Source organism: Leptopilina boulardi, unplaced genomic scaffold (assembly GCF_019393585.1).
Source record: "Leptopilina boulardi isolate dan_hultmark-lab unplaced genomic scaffold, ZJU_Lbou_2.1 LbouV2_266, whole genome shotgun sequence".
NCBI lineage: Eukaryota > Metazoa > Arthropoda > Insecta > Hymenoptera > Figitidae > Leptopilina > Leptopilina boulardi.
Genome location: NW_026137825.1, coordinates 1,987,857 through 2,004,654, shown reverse-complemented (window position 1 = coordinate 2,004,654; position 16,798 = coordinate 1,987,857). Strand labels below are relative to the sequence as shown.

Below are 16,798 nucleotides of genomic sequence, written 5' to 3'. Positions count from 1 at the left end.
TGAGTCGTTAACGCGACGTGATCCGTTAAGCAGCGTGTATATATATATATGTGTATATATATATATATGTAGTACTAGGCAATGCTTATATCGTTAACTTTATAATCCTTGGAAAATAGCTTATAGAACAACACCTTTTAAAGTTATAGTATTCAGGGGAAAATGGATAAAATTTACTAATACTCTAACTACATTCAAATTTATGTTATACCACACATTATTTATAACTTGAAATTTGAAAAAAAAGACGATAAGGAAGAGATTGTAATTTTCGTTATAAACACTAATCATAGTTTAAAATTTTTAACATAACCTTAAACCTCATATAAGTCCTAGTCGAACATTTCCCATAAACTTAATTTTAACCCTAACTATAATAAGCTTAACTGGAACCCTAACCCTGACTATAACCCTAACTAGGAACTTAACCCTAACTATATCCCTAATTAGAACCATAACTATACTTATAACCCTAACCCTAACTATTACCCTAACTAAAACCCTAACTAGGAACTTAACCCTAACTATAACTTTAACCCTAATTATAACTCTAACTATAACCTTAACCCTAATTATAACCCTAACTATAACTTGAACCCTAACTAGAACCCTAACCTTAATTTTAACCTTGACCAAAACCCTAAGCCTAACTATAACCCTAACTTTCATTAGAACCCTAACTAAAACTCTAACCTTAATTTGAACCAGAATTCTAGTAAATAAATATTAAATGAATGTATTTATTAATTTTAAAAATAATAAGTGATAGTAGTCTTGAAAAAAACAATAAGAAAGTTATTTTTAGTATATAAACAATGTAAGACAAAAAATATATTGGAAAATTTTTTCTGATTCTTTTTTTCGGGTTTTTTTTTTGTTTTTTTTTGTTTTAGATAAAGTAATATGAAGACATTTTCATGACTCGTGCTATCTGGTTCGTTTAAAACGGATGGACGCAAACCCGACAAAACTAATCTTTTTAACTAACGGCGCCCTTTTAACCTGTGAATATTTACGAATCAGAGACGATCTTCACACAAGAAAATAATAAAAAAAAAAGAAAAAGAGGATAAACGAGAGATACAAAGTCATCAATCACAGTTTAAAACAACTTTTTTTTAACGGCAAAACAAAAAAAAAATTTTTTTTCCATTCATTCACAGTTTTTATCAGATTTTTTTATGTTTGAATTTTATATACATTTCTTTAAATTTATATTATCGAGATTTTACAACAAAAATAAATATATAAATTATATTATGATATAATATATATTACACTTAGAACAAAATTTGTTTATAACAACCAAAATTTGTTTGAAACTAACCAAATTTTGGTAGAATCAACCAAAAGTTTATTTAGATCAAATAAATGTTTATTTGAATTGAAAAAAATTTTCTTTGATTCAAGTAAATATTTATTTGAATAAAATAAATTTTCTTTTGAATCAGATAAATATTTATTTGAATCAAACAAATTTTCTTTGAATCAGGTAAATATTTATTTGAATCAAACAAATTTTCTTTGAATCAGGTAAATATTTATTTGAATCAAACAAATTTTTTTTGAATCAGGTAAATTTTTATTTGAATCAAACAAATTTTCTTTGAATCAAGTAAATATTTATTTGAATGAAACAAATTTTTTTTTTTAGCCAAAAATTTGTGTTAATACAAAAAAATTGTACATTTGGTTCAAACAAAACTTTCCTCTAAGTGTATATTTTATATATACTTTTCAATTTTATTATATTCTCCAATATAAATCGGTTTAAAAAAAATTAAAAACTTTTATAAAAAAAAATATATAGGCAAAAAGAAATGTATTTAATATGAAAATCGGACAAGTGAAAATTCATCATAAATTGCAAAAGCATCGACGCGATAAAGTGGAATTTTCATTGAAGTTTATTTTCACGGTTTATTTGTCGTATATAATAGAAGTTTTTTTTTTACATTTTGTATTTTTTTTATTCATAATAAATAAGGTATAGAAATTTTTTTTTTTTTTGATAACAGATTCGTTTTAGATGCAAGGAAAATGCTCGTATATATAAAACACGTACTGTGTATTTCATATTCATTATTAGTGAGCAGATGTTACCCGACAAAATGGCTCATGGGGTCGAGTCATTGCGGCCAGTTTGTAAAACGCGATAAATTTACATAAAATATAGGCATTATGGTCCGGTATAAATATATATTTATTTTTTTTTCACACATTAAAATGCGTATGCAAAAAAAAAATAATAATAATCACTACCCTTGTATTATTTTAGAAAAATTTGATTTTATTTTAAAATATTTTTTGTTTAATAATTCTCGCAAGAGAAATAAAAGTGAGAGAAAAATCAAAGTAAGAATTTTTTTTTCTTTCTAAAAGCAATAAAGTAAAAAAAAAATACACCAAAACGAGTATATTTTATAAAACCGGGGGATTTTTCGTTCTTGTGTAAAAAGCCAAGTGCCGACACAGAGAGGAGTTAATCCCAGTTAAGCGCAAACTACACACGAGGGGCATTATTATTAGCTGGTAGGCACACTCATTTTCAAGTTGCTCGCCCTCTCTCGTGTATATGGTAATTTAATGTGTTATGCATGAGCGATTTGAAAACAAAGAAATGGCTAATAAGCAAAATTCCCAGTTTCCAAATCCTAACAACTATTTTCCTTTAATATACGAGAAATATATATATATATATATATATATATATATTTTTATTTGTGTATAAATTTTTTTTTCTCTTATATAAAAAAAAAATTGCTCACGAATTTTCATGTAACTGTGTGTATCGTTTATAGTGTACACACTTGAAAATCCAATTTCATCGCTAAATTTGTTTCCACCGTTTTTTCATTAAAAAAAAATCACACAAGGATAATAATTGAAGTGTTTATATTAACTTCTTGTTTTCGTAATAAGAATTTTTTTTTAAATAAAAATTTTAGTAAATATGGATTTTGTGAATTTTATCTTAACTTCAACCCCCTAACCCTAAACATAACCCTAATCTTAACCCTAACCTTAACTAAAACCAGAACCATAACTATAACCCTAACCTTAATCCAAACCGTAATTATAACCCTAGCCTTAACCCTAAAAAAATAGCAGAATTCCAACCCTAACCTTAACCATAAACCTAACTCTAATCATAACTATAACCTTAACCATATACAATAATATTTGTAATATTTTTCAACAAAGCGAAAAAATAAAACAAAAAAAACATTTTTGTTCCCAATTATGTTAATAAAAAACAGTCTTTAAATTTTCTTGCAGAATTTTGTATAGTAAAATAAAAAAAAATCTTTTTCCTTCTATATAAAGGTGTGAAAAAAGTTTATAACTTAACACTTTGGTATTATTATTATTATTCTAGAATTGGGCCAAGGATCTCACGAAAGAAAACATTTTATTATGCAAAACCATAAATTTCGATTAATTAAGAAACATTCGCTAGCATCGCTAATCTTGTAAACCCGTCGAAAAGCAGTACGCACACTCACACACAAACTAACATACACGTATGAAAATATTCTGGTCAGCCATAAATAAAAATTAACGTTCTTTAATTATTATGAATTGCGGCTGGCTGTGCTGACATGCACCCAAGGGTACAATATTCATACCCTACAATACTATATATAAATAAATTTTCTTTTTTTTTTATTCTTTACAATTTTTCTTTTATAACAAAAATTTTTAATTTCCTTCTCCTAGTTACAGCGTGAGAAAAAAATTGAACTCTAACCTCTAACTATTTCCAAACTCTAATTGAACTCTAATCCTAAATTTAAGCCTAATCTTAACTAAACCCTGACTCATACTGAACCCAAACTCTAATTGAACTCTAACCCCCAACTAAATACAAACTGTAACTTACACCCTAACTGAAATCTAACCTTAATTTGAGCGTAACCCATACTTGAACCTTACTGTAACTCAACTCCAACCCTAACTGAACCCTAACCTTAATTGATTCCAAACCCTAATTGAACAGTAACCCTAAGTTAAACCACAATCCTAACTTTACCCAAACCCTAACCGAACCATAACCCTAACTGAACCCTAGCCATAACTTTCACCCTAACTGAAACCTAACCTTAATTTGAGCGTATCCCATACTTGAACTTTACTGTAACTGAACGCCAACCCTAACTGTAGCCTAACCTTAATTGATCCCAAACCCTAATTGAACAGTAACCCAAAGTTGAACCTTAATCCTAACTGAACCCTAACCCTAACCGAACTCTAACACTAACTGAACCCTAACCCTAACTGAACCCTAGCCATAACTTACACTCTAACTAAAACACTAACTGAACCTTAACCCTAACTAAACCCTAGTTATAATATTCACCCTAACTGAAACCTAACCTTTATTTGAGCGTAACCCTAACTGTATCCTATCCTTAATTAATCTCAAACCCAATTGAACAGTATCCCAAAGTTGAACTTTAATCTTAACTGAACCCAAACCCTAACCGAACTCTTACACTAACTGAACCCTAACCCTAACTATAACCTTAACTGGGACCTGAACCCTAACTATAACCTTAACTAGGACCTTAACCCTAACTAGAACCATAACCCTAACTATAATCCAAACCCCAATTATAATCCTAACTGGAACCCTACCTCTAACTATTACCTTAACTAGGACCTTAACCCTAACTAGGACCTGAACCCTAACTATAACCTTAACTAGGACCTTAACCCTTACTAGGACCTTAACCCTAACTAGGACCTGAACCCTAACTATAACCTTAACTAGGACCTTAACCCTTACTAGGACCTTAAACCTAACTATAACCCTTACCCCAATTATAACCCTAACTGCAACCCTACCTCTAACTATTACCTTAACTAGGACCTTAACCCTAACTAGGACCTGAACCCTAACTATAACCTTAACTAGGACCTTAACCCTTACTAGGACCTTAAACCTAACTATAACCCTTACCCCAATTATAACCCTAACTGCAACCCTACCTCTAACTATTACCTTAACTAGGACCTTAACCCTAACTAGGACCTGAACCCTAACTATAACCTTAACTAGGACCTTAACCCTAACTAGAACCATAACCCTAACTATAATCCAAACCCCAATTATAACCCTAACTGGAACCCTAATCCTAACTATAACCTTAACTAGGACCTTAACCCTAACTAGGACCTGAACCCTCACTATAACCCTAACCCTAACTATAACCTTAACTAGGACTTTAACCCTAACTAGTACCTTAACCCTAACTGAACCCTAACCCTAACTGAATTCTAGCCATAACTTACACTCTAACTGAAACTTAAATCTTAATTTGATCCTAACCCTTACTTGAACCCTTACCCTAAGTGAACCCAAACCTTAACTTAAACCATTGCTTGAACTCTAACCCTAACCTTAATTTAAACCTTATCCTAATTGAACCCTAACCCTAACTGAAACCTAGCCTCAATTTGACCCCAATCCTTACTGAATCCTAAACTTAACTGATCCTAAACCATGACTAAAACCGTAACTAACTTTTACCTTAACTGAGCACAAACCCTAACTGAACTTTAACCCTAACCCTTACCCTAACCCTAACCTAAAAAAAGAGAATTAAATTTTCATCTATAAAAATTTTTCGTATTTAAATTGACAAATGTTTAAATGTCTGAAAGTAGAAAAAAAAATGTCTGAAAAAAAAATGACTTTGCTATTATTGATGGTGTTAGAGGTGGGGGAGATTGCGTTTTTTTTTCAACTTCTTTGTGGTACACGAGGTCTCGATATCTTTTATCTATAGATATATACATACATATAGATATATAGGTACAAAAGGTCTATAGTAGATTGCACACGGGAGCAGTGGCGCGTGCGCGGTTTTTCGAAGCCATAAAGCCACACAAGCGTTTCGAATAATGGTAAATATTTTCTCTTTGAGTGCGTTTATCAGTGTCGCCAAAAAAAAAAAAAAAAAACTCACATTTCGCACGTGAGAAAAATACTCATTCAATTCGCACGGAAAATTTATAGATATTTTATTGTCCCTCCCTGGAGGCAGATATTATAAAAAGCTCGTTGTTTGCGTTTGTTGAAAAATTTTTTTTTTTTTTTTTATTTTTCTCACTCACGTGTGCGTGTGTTTTTATTTAAAAATTTGTTTTTTCTTTACAATATTAGAAAAGTATAATAAATGTCATGAGAATAAACAAACAAGATATTGAAGAAAAAATGGTGTTTTTACCCCATTTACAAATTTTGCCAAATAGATTACAAAAACTATTAAATGTATATATAATATATTAATATATATATATATAATTAAAAATGTTATAAAAATTATTAATAGAAATTGTCAGTCATGTAAATTATCAAGCAAATTGCCAGGCAACTCTGATTGCCGATTGCAGTTTGCCATTGTTTGTTTGAATTGCGAGTCGATTGCGAGGGAGCGTGTGTAAAAATGCCACTCTTAATAGACACCACATCCGAGTCCAATATTCAATGACAGTGAATTGTTCCGTTTGCATGTGGATGAAATCATTGGTTTACGAGCAGTAAACAGAGTTTCAAATTTAGGTCCCCACACTATTGCCTCATATGGTTCTGTGTACTACTTTATATATATACATATATAGCATTTGCACAAAATATGATCACTCAAATTTCCCCCTTTTAATAAAGTAACCGGATAAATTGTGATTAAAAAAAAAAAAAAAAAAAAAAAACCAAAAATTTAATTAACTTTACCCATATTTATAAGTAATGTCATCTGTATATATTTAAAAATCAATTTCATACAATGTTACATGTTTTAAATTTTATCATTTTTAAATTCCTGATTTTTATAACTATTTATCTGTTATCTATTTTTTATTTAAATTATTTTAATGTTATTTTTAAACCTAAACGTAACCCTGATGTAACCCAAACTTGTGTCCTAAATTTACGATTTTTTTTAGGAATTACATTATCCTGATGATAACATGGAACACAAACCCTATCTGAACCCTAACCTTAACTGATCCCGCACCCTAACTGAACCCAAAACCTTATTTAAACCATAACTTAAACTCTAACCCTAACTTATATTTAGCCCTACCTGAACCCTAACACTGACTTGAACCATAACCTTAATTGAACCATAACACTTGAACCCAAACCCTAACTGACCCCAACCTTATCAGATCTCTTACCTGATCTCAAACTATAATCTAAACCCTAACCTAAATAGAATCCTAAAACTACCTTGAATTTACTGTTTGGGTACAATTAGGTTTAGGGTTCAATTAAGGATTTCAGGTTTAATTTGGATCTGTTAAGGTTAGGGTTCAGTTAGAATCAAGGGTCAAGTTATGGTTTGGGATCAGTTATGGTTTGGGATCAGTTAAGGTTAAGGTTCATTTAGGGTTAGTGAACAATTATGGTTAAGATTAAATTATGGTTTAGGTACAGTTACCTTTAGGGTTCAAGTTAAGGTACAGTTAAGGTAAGGGTTCAGCCTACGGTTAGGGATTACTTTGGGTTAAGGTTTAAGTTCAAGTAAGGTTCAGTTTAGGTTAGGGTTCAAGTTATAGTTTGGTATCAATTCGGATTAGAGTTCATTTAATGGTTAAGGTTCATTTAAGGTTAGGGTTTCTTTAAGGGTTATAAAACAGTTTTGGTTAAGGTTAAATTATGGTATGGGATCAGTTACGTTTATGGTTCTAGTTAGGGTTCAGTTTAGATTAGGGCTAAAGGTTATGGTTTGGGATTAGTTCGGGTTAGGGTTCTGTTCGCTAAAGGTTAGGGTCAAATTAAGGTTAGGTTTAAGATAGTTAAGGTTCAATTAGAGTTAGGGTTTGGGTTCAGTTAGGATTAAGGTTCAACTTTGGGTTACTGTTCAATTAGGGTTTGGGATCAATTGAGGTTAGGGTACAGTTAGGGTTACGCTTAAATTAAGGTTAGGTTTCAATTAGGGTGTAAGTTATTGCTAGGGTTCAGTTAGGGTTCGGTTATGGTTTGGATTCAGTTAGTGTTACGCTTCAGGTTGGTTTTAGGATTAGTTAAGGTTTAGGTTTAAGTTATGGTTTTGGATCAGTTCGGATTAGGGTTCATATTATGGTTAGAGTTAATTTAGGGTTAGGGTTAATTTAGAGTTAGGGTACAGTTATGGTTAAGATTAAATTATGATTTGGGATCATTACGTTTAGGGTTCAGGTTAGGGCTTATTTTAGGTTAGGGTTCAATTTACTGTTTTAGTTCGTTTAAGGTTAGGGTTCACTTAGTGTCAAGGATTTTACATTGAAAAATGATTATAAAAAATCCTAAGCAAATTAATCCATTTAATTTTGAAAATTTATAGATAAGCCGTTTGTCAGATATTAATTTGTAGCATTCAAGAGAGCAGTTTATCTAAAATCAATCGAGATATAAACCCGATATCCAATATAAACGTTGTTTGGACGATAACGATTCTTGTGCGAGAAGGAGAAATACATATATATAACCGGAAACGGAAATAGAGAAAGGAGATGTGATGGGAAAGATAGAGAGAAAGAGAGGCGAAGGGGGATTTGGCAGAGAGAGACAAACAAACAAAGAGAGAGAGAGAAAACGAGGGTGTCATAAATATTCGAAGGTTGAAGTCACGTAGAGCCGTTATACGTATTCAGGGTCGTGTGTGAAAATATGATTTGCATAGTACCATTTAATTGAGGTATCGGTTTACATTAGAGTATATATGTCATTTAGTCGAATTTGTTTCTATACTAATTTTGAAACACGTCCCAAGCATTATTTCTCTTAATTTAAATATTATTATTTTTTTTAAACGCGTTATATGTATACATACACGCGATACATTTATAATTTTAACAATTTATTTTAAATCATTGAAATTCTTCTCATTTCTGTACGTACATTTATATATATATATATATATATAATATAAATTTTAAATTATATTTGTCATTTATATGTTTTACATTGTGTAATAAAGTTATACACTCTACTATTCGTATACTTTAATAGCAGAATAATAAAATTTTTAATTAATTCCTTTTATTTTTATTTAAAAAATGTAGAAAAAGTAAATAGAATTTTTTTTTTACAAAATTTTTATTCAAATAAACTTTATTTCATACATTTGTAATAAGATTTTTGATTCTTTTGCTTTTTAATTACAATAGAATATTATATTTATTAATATATATATAAATTCTAATAACTATTAAATTCATACCATATTCATTGGAGCAAACAAATTGTCGAAAACTGTATAATCTAATATTCGAAAAGCAGAGGCGGGTAACGAGTTTCGTTACGCGAGACAAGCTTTTATGTAATTTTCACCCAACTACGGAAAACCCGTGCCGTCTAACTTCTATAATCATCGGCTTCTGTGTGGGCGGCGTCGCGCGTCTCACAGAAAACTCTCAACTATCTCCCTCCCCCCCCCCTCTCTCACTCTATTGCTACTGATTCACATAAATTTTCATTCCTTTTCGATATTGAATAATTAAATTTACATGGTGGCCATTAAAAAACTTTGAAATAAAATTTCACGTTTTTGCAGGATATAAAAAGAATTTTTTTTTCTCATTTCATATTCAATAACTTTAAATTGTAAATATAAAAAAAAAAATATTATTAATTTATTGCTTCGTATTTGTGATGTTTATTGGATTATTTTTTAATATGGAGATATTTATATACAATATAGATAACTTTTTTGCCTATGTTAATTAACATTGTTTTTATTTTTTTCATTAACATCAGACTTTTATCGTTAATTGAAACTACAAAACCCTAACCCTTAATTTAATACTAATACTTCCTATAAGCAAGAACCAAAACCATAATCCTAACCTTAATCGTAAACGTAGCTAAAACCAGAATCGTAACTGTAACCCTAACTGTAATCCTAACCGTAACTAGAACCCTAACTACTACCCAAACCCTAACCGTAACAATAACTAGAAAAAAAACCCTAATTATAACCCTAATTATAACCCTAACTACAACCTTAACTTTAACCTAACCGTAACTCTAACTGTAACCCTAATTAAAACCCTATCCCTAACTGTAACTCTAACCCTAATTATAAGCCTAACTATAACCCTAACCAAAAGCCTAACCCTAACTATAACCTTAATTCTAACTAGTACCTGAACCCACACTATAACCCTAACTATAACCTTAACTAGGACCTTAACCCTAACTAGGACCTTAACCCTAACTATAACCCTAACCCCAATTATAACCCTAACTGGAACCCTAACCCTAACTATAATCCTAACCCCAATTATAACCCTAACTGGAACCCTAACCCTAACTATAACCGTAACTAGGACCTGAACCCTAACTATAACCTTAACTATGACCTTAACCCTAACTAGGACCTTAACCCTAACTAGGACCTTAACCCTAACTACGACCTTAACCCTAACTACGACCTTAACCCTAACTAGAACCTTAACCCTAACTATAATCCTAACCCCAATTATAACCCTAACTTTAACCCTAACCCTAACCTTATCCTGAACAGGGCAATAACTTTTACCCTAACTATAACTATAACTAAAATATTAATCCTTAACTGTAACCCTAACCTTAACTGAAATACTTATCCTTAGTATAAAACCTTACTATAGTTAAATAAAATAATTATTGAATTTAAATTTATTTAATTAAATTAAATAATTATTTAATTTACTTGAATCATAATATTATTCGAGATATACTAAATATTTATAAGAATTTTTTTAATGGATAATAATCGTTTAAAATATACATCACTGATAATATAATTAATAATTAATAATAATAATAATAATAATAATGAAAAATTCTCCGCATATTCAGCATTAATTAAATAGCATACTATAAATAAATAAATAAGAAAAAAAGAAAGTAACGGTATTTCGTTATTTCTCAAAATTATCGGAGAATGCAAAAATAAAGAATGCAAAATAATGAACATTATTTTCAAGTGAATTTCTTGCATAATTCTATAAAATTGTTGTATCCAAAGGAACTTTTTTTGCACGATATTATTTTCTATTTACGCGAAAAGAACCATTAAAATTCCATTATGAAATTCCAAAGATTTTTGAATAATATATTTCTCTGAATTAAATTGTATGTGTGTGGGTGTGTTTTTGAGTGAGAGAAAGATAAGAGAAACATTCCAACAGTGGTTGGGAAAATGTGGGTGAGCTTAAAAAAAAAAAGTAAGTCGATTTGCACAACGATATAAACCACGTTTATATAGAGATGACGTCACATTTTAATGTTACTTTATATGAATTTATATGTTTTCTTTCCAAATTTACATACTCACATTAAGAGTTTAGTACTCCTTAAAAAAAAATTTAATTAAACAGATTTTATTCTTTGAATTTTAATATTCATTTATTTTAATTATTTATATTTAAAGAAAGTGTATTAAAAAAATGCATTTCTTTTTAATTAAAAATTTAATTTTAATGAATTATTTTCTAAAACAATTACGTGAAAAAAAAATTTATTTACTACATTCAAATAATCGGTTACTTTGGCTATTATCAAAACAAATATTTACTTGAACTAAATAATTTTTATTGCAATTAAATTAATTAAACTAATTTTTTTTTTAATTTCAATTCACCGAATTTTAATTTGTCCGAATTTTAATTGGTCCAAATTTTAATTGGTCTGAATTTTTATTAGTACAAATTTTTAAGACGCCTTAATTTTTATTTGTCCGAAATTATAAATTGACCAAACAAACAATCGACAGATAAAGATTTCGGCGAAATTTTCAAAAATTGTCCAATTAGAAATTATCAAGAAAATTGTGATTGGTCAATTTTTGAAAATGGCGCCCAAAATTTTTGCTGTTGATTGTTTGTTCGGTCAATTTGTAATTTCGGACAAATGAAAATTCGACGTCGCAAAAATTTGGTCAAATTTAAAAATTTGGTGAATTTGTAAAAATTTTGACAAAAAATTTGGTAGCTAAAAATTTTTTTTTGAGTAAAAATTCGTATAATAATGAAATTCTATCAAATGCTAATTCGAAGAATGAAAATTCGGCTTAAAAATAATGACTTCTAATAAAATTCTTTAAAATGAAAATTCTTAATGATTTTTTTTTGTTATAATCATACGCATCCAAAAATTAAATTGAAAAATGTAAAAATAGAAAAAGAGGAGAAAGGGAATAGTTAATAACAAAAAAAAAAATATATAAAATAAATAAAAGAAAATAAAAAAAAATTAATGAAAAAAAATAAAATAAAAACAATTTTCATTGACAGTGAATTACCAATAGATTTTGAGTTACTCGAAATCTCTGGTACAGGAAACGAGGCTGTTATCAAATGTGTACAGTTGTTGGGAATGACTATATATGAGTGTTGAGAGGAAGCGATGCGAAGAACGCTTACGGGCAATAAAGCGAAATTATCGTGTGTACGAGAGAGAGAGAAAACATCGATGTGTGTACGTATATATATATATATATATATATATATATATATATATATATATATATATATATATTGAGCCTTGACTCCCACTATATACTGTTAACCTTTTCTAAAGACGGTTAAGAATACATTTTCAAGTACTTTTGGATATCACCTTAAAAATAGAGTGAGAGAAAGTGGTTCGTCGAAATAATGTTTCGAATTACACAGACAATGAAGTTTTTTCTTATCGTGTGAGACGTTCACTTTTGTCTAATAAATTTTTCCCGTTTTTTTATTTTTTTATTTTCATTACTTGATGCAAAAAAATATATTATTTTTTGAAAATTATACTAAATTTCCCTTATTTGCTGTAAAATAATATATATATATTTTTTTTTTTGCAAAATTACTGAATTTTTGTTTGCTATACACGCGGAAAAAAAAATTTTCACCCAAAATAGCGATAACTTTTACTGGAACAACGAAAGTTTTCACTATTCTAGAGAAACATTTCGCTATTCTAAAGCAACATATCGCTGTTATAGATAAAGATTTTTTTCCGTGTAAAAAAAAAAATAAATAAATAAACTTTAAAAAGGCTTCTTGCACGCAAAGTGAAATAAAAAAAAATATAAAATACAAATAAATATAGATTTAAATAAATAATAAAAAATAATAGTAATATAAGTAAATAGTAAATGTAAATAAATAGTAAATTTAAATTAAAAATAAATGCTTAACACTTTTTTATGTCTGACGTAATGTCAACTTTTCTACTGTAAAACATCACTGAACGACTTTTTCACTTGCCTGACTAGTTATTGACTATTTTCACTGATCTCAACTAACAATAAGTGCTCAACGATTCGTGAGCCGTCTACTATCTGACTGTTAACTGAATTTTTCACTTGTAGTCCAAACTATAATTTTATTTATAATTTCTAATGTGAAAAGTCACGAAAATTTTAAACCAAGAAAAAAAATTTCTATTTTCAGAGAAATTTAATAAAATACCCAACGATAAAATTAAACGTCATAGTGAATTGTTGAGAAATTTTATATATATATATATATATATATATATATATATATATATATATAGGGTAAAATTTGTAAATTTGCATAATAATAATAATTTTCACAACTGAAATTACTCTCCTATTGAGAAGATAATTAGAACTTGTGTTAATAATGCATCCTGGGGTAAAATTGAGTTTACATAATGTCGTTTGCTTGAAAATTTACGTCTCGCGTATCGTTTGCTTGGAATTTGAAATGCACACTGCGAGCTTTATATATATATATATATATGGATGGAAATTAAATTAGATCATTCAGACGACGTACCGACCCTCTTTCTATTTGAACTACGATAACGATGAAATTGTAGTCATTGCTGCATAAAGTTTTGCATGTGAATGTATGAGTGTTTGTGTATATTTGTATTAAAATCAGAATCTAGCTTCGATGAATGTGTAACCTTTCGATTTACGTTGATATTTAAGGTCACTTGCCAGGAAGAAACACCTTTATTCCAAAATTCTTGAAATTAGAGTTAAATTCGAAGATTTAGTTTTTAATGAAGAAAAATTTAATAACTGTATCTGAAATTTTGAAACCCTATTTAAAACCTAATTAAACTCTACTCTAACCTTAGGTAAACACTAGTTAAAGTTCAGTCTAAATCTAGTTAAACTTTTGGTAAATTCTAGTTAAACCCTATTCATATCCAAGTTAAACCCTAGTTACCCTACTCAAACCCTAGTTAAACCCTAGTAACTCTAGTTAAACCCTACTAACCCTATTTAACCCTACTTAAACCCTACTTAAATCCTAGTTAAACTCTAGTAAGCATACTTAAACCATATTAAAACCCAACTCAAATCCTAGTTAAACCCTACTCAAACCCTAATTAAACCCTAGTTACACCTTACTCAAACCCTACTTAAATCCTAGTTAAACTCAAGTAACCCTACCTAAACCCTACACAAATCCTAGTTAAACCCTACTCAAACCCCAGTTAAACCCTAGTAAACCCTAGTTACCCTACTCAAACCATAGTTAAACCCTAGTAACTCTAGTTAAACTCTACTTAAACCCTAGTTACATCTTACTCAAACCCTACTTAAATCCTAGTTAAACTGTAGTAACTCTACTTAAACCCTAGTTAAACCCTACTCAAATCCTAGTTAAACCCTAGTTACACCTTACTCAAACCCTACTTAAATCCTAGTTAAACTCAAGTAACCCTACCTAAACCCTACACAAATCCTAGTTAAACCCTACTCAAACCCCAGTTAAACCCTAGTTTCCCTACTCAAACCCTAGTTAAACTCTAGTAACTCTAGTTAAACTGTACTTAAACCCTAGTTACATCTTACTCAAACCCTATTTAAACTGTAGTAACTCTACTTAAACCCTAGTTAAACCTTACTCAAATCCTAGTTAAACCCTACTCAAACACTAGTTAAACCTTACTCAAACCCTAGTTAAACCCTAGTTACCCTACTCAAACCCTACTCAAACCCTAGCTAAACCCTAGTTACGCTACTCAAACCCTACTTAAATCCTATTTAAACTCTAGCAACCCTACTCAAACCCTAGTTAAACCCTAGTTACCCTATTCAAACCCTACTTAAAGCCTAGTAACTCTAGTTAAACCCTTCTTAAACCCTAGTTACATCTTACTCAAACCCTACTTAAATCGTACTTACACCGTAGTAACCCTACTTAAACCCTACTCATATCCTAGTTAAACCCTACTCAAACACTAGTTAAACCTTACTCAAACCCTAGTTAAGCCCTACTTAAACCCTAGCTAAACCCTAGTAAACCCTAGTTACCTTACTCAAATGCTTGTTACACACTACTCAAACCCTACTTAAATCCTGGTTGAACTCTAGCAACCCTACTTAAACCCTACTGAAACCCTAGTTAAACCCTAGTAACTCTAGTTAAACCCTACTTAAACCCTAGTTACATCTTACTTAAACCCTATTTAAATCCTAGTTAAACTGTAGTAACCCTACTTAAACCCTACTCAAATCCTAGTTAAACCCTACTCAAACACTAGTTAATCCTTACTCAAACCCTAGTTAAGCCCTACTCAAACCCTAGTTCTACCCTAGTTAAACTTTAGTATAAACCTAGTTAAATCCTAGGTAAATCCTTATTAAACCCTACTTAATTGTCCTTAAATATAGACGGCAAATTTTTTAAAGTGTATTTTTGAAATAAAAATAATTATGTTTTATTGCTAATATTATTAAGAGTTATTTCAATTTAAAGTTCATTGTAAATACAAAATTTTGGTAGATCGTGTCTAGTGTAAATGTGATCAATGATACGAAAGATTAAATATTATAAAAGGGAAGAGAGTGTGTATGTGTATGTGTGTGTGTGTGTGTGTGTGTGTGTGTGTTAGTGTCTATTGTGTAAAAAGTGACAGGACATAATTATTTTCTTTTATTTCTTTCAAAATATATATTTCTCAAAGCAAGGTACATAATCAACGTGCAATTTAGTTTGTAGACAAATAAAGCAAGTAAAAGAGTCAGGTCATACACGATGCCACGATAGCACGTGAATTCGCAATTACGAACACACTTCATTTACGACTTCAGTTTTCTTTTTTTTTTTTTTTTTGGACTATTATACTAACCCATTTACATAATATTTCCATATGTATTCACAAAAATTAAATTAGATTTTATTTTTTTTTTGGGTTAATTTTGTTTTTCACCCATTAACAGTAGAGAATATAATATATTATATACAATATAAATATATGTAAAGATATATATTTATAAAATACATAATATAAAAAAAATATATAATGAGTATAGCAGTGGTTTTACCAGGGGATATCATTTCATTAACTTTTTCTGTAATTTTTAAAATATATTTTTTTATTTTCTTTGATTTATTTAAAGAAAAGTTTAGAAAGTTCTGGTTTTTCGATTTAAATGTTAAAATGAAAACGAAAAATAGTTTCTTAATATAAAAGAAATATTTTAAAATTGAATCTTTCAATGATGTTATTTTGTTTTAAATATTTAGAAAGTAAATTATAAATAAAGAATCATAATAAAAAATAAAATAAATAAAAAAATTAATTAAAAAATAAAAAAAAGAATTTAGAATTTTTTTTCTATTTTTAAAAACTTGAAATATTAGAAATTATTTTTGAAAAAAATGATACGTGAACGTGTATATATATATATATTCATAGATTTATGATGTACAATATTATAGATATCGTTGAAGGTTCGATAAAAGTAAGAAATAGTCTCTCCCTCAAGTGCCTTTTAAATTTGTTTTAGTGATGCACGCGAGAATATTGAATCAGAGAGACACGAATATTCTCGAGTCGATA

General features: G+C 29.1%; 1 protein-coding gene across 1 annotated transcript in view; it reads right to left on the bottom strand.

Annotated features, from left to right (window-relative positions):
• LOC127281166 (neurexin-1) overlaps window positions 1-16,798 on the bottom strand; it is a 358,116-nt gene that overhangs the window by 185,502 nt on the left and 155,816 nt on the right. The window lies entirely within an intron of this gene.